This window comes from Etheostoma spectabile, chromosome 10 (genome assembly GCF_008692095.1).
Source record: "Etheostoma spectabile isolate EspeVRDwgs_2016 chromosome 10, UIUC_Espe_1.0, whole genome shotgun sequence".
Classification (NCBI taxonomy): domain Eukaryota; kingdom Metazoa; phylum Chordata; class Actinopteri; order Perciformes; family Percidae; genus Etheostoma; species Etheostoma spectabile.
The window spans coordinates 1,808,413-1,809,892 of NC_045742.1; the positions used below are offsets into that span (position 1 = coordinate 1,808,413).

General features: G+C 47.6%; 1 protein-coding gene and 1 long non-coding RNA gene across 5 annotated transcripts in view; both read left to right on the forward strand.

Moving 5' to 3' along the window:
• LOC116696805 (uncharacterized) overlaps nt 1-1,480 on the forward strand; it is a 451,372-nt gene that overhangs the window by 424,598 nt on the left and 25,294 nt on the right. The window lies entirely within an intron of this gene.
• The window catches only part of rps6kal (ribosomal protein S6 kinase a, like), a 20,752-nt gene that overhangs the window by 17,558 nt on the left and 1,714 nt on the right, over nt 1-1,480 (forward strand). The window lies entirely within an intron of this gene.

A 1,480-nucleotide genomic window follows, 5' to 3' on the forward strand; every position in this document is an offset into this window, starting at 1 on the left:
CTCAGGAGGGGGGCTGGCGTCTCCCTTAGAGATAGGGTGAGAAGCTCAGTCATCTGACAGGAACTCAGAGTAGAACTGCTGCTTCTTTGCGTCGAAAGGAGCCAGTTGATGTGGGAGTTAGGCCGGGAGGAGGCTTTGGGGAAGACCCAGGACTAGGTGGAGGGATGTCCAGCTGGGAGGAGGCCTCGGGGAAGGCCCAGGACTAGGTGGAGGGACGTCCAGCTGGGAGGAGGCCTCGGGGAAGAACCAGGACTAGGTGGAGGGACGTCCAGCAGACTAGGTGAAGAGATCATATCTCCAACCTGGAAAGGGAAGTTTGGGGTCCCCTGCTGGAGCTGCTGCCCCCGCAACCAGACACCGGATAAGAGGATGAAGATGGATTATGGATATTATGTTAGACATTAGCTCAAACTAAGTCTCTTCTTTGGACTTTTATCAACTGGCACCTTTTCAGTCCGACTGGATGTTTCAGCAGTTTGACTGGTTTCTGTCAGCTGTAGGACTGGACTGAAGATGTGATTACAGGAGCACGTGTCAACGTTACTGAACCTCTTGACCACGACTGCCTGCACCGGGGCCCTTAGTATTCCCTTATAATTTTGATTATGTCATGTTTTTTGACCTTTTTAACCTAAGCTCTACCCAGTGTTAGGTTTTATTGCTGCACATTTTCAGATGATGTGTGACGCATTTCTGATTCATTCTCTGGATAAGTGGGTGGTACAAGATAAACAAACAGCGCCATACAATGTAAAGTAAAGCTCCTTTCCCGCTGGACAAAAAAACCACTAACACCCACTACCGTCTGGCTTTTGTCTTTGGGAAAGGTTACAGTCTGCATTCATTCTCGGGACAAATGACTGCAGAAGTCCCAGTATTTGTGGACTCCAACCGACAGTGATGGAAACATGACACCTGGGTGGATTTTTGCCACTTTTCCGGCGTTATGCTTCGATGCACGTCATCTCAGTGACAAATTTTGTCTGTCTCTGCACGCAGCACTCAAACATCTATCCAAATTAGTCTACTAGAGTGACTAAATAAGTAACAGATATAAAGTAACCACTGTAACAATTTCATTGGACAACCATGCAGCTTTCTAGTTACTACTCTTTTTACTAAGTAACCCTGTTTTATGGCACATTTGTGACGTCAAATGTGGCACACCAGTATAAAAACAAACGAGCAGAAAGGCATACTCGTCTCCTGGCAGGGGGAATGGAGTCTTATCACCTATTTATAGTACCCTGGAGATCCAGAGTTCTCGCCAGAGCACAATTTGAATTTGCTCATCAAGTTCCTCTGGCATCAAGTAATGCTGCTCATTAACTATGCCCTTGTAGCCAAGCTGCGCCAATCACATCGGTGTATCTGATATAGGCGGTGCCAAAGAACAGCTGCACCAATCACATCGGTGTAGCGGATATAGGCGGGGCCAGAGGCGAGCTGCACCAATCACATTGGTGTATCTGATATAGGC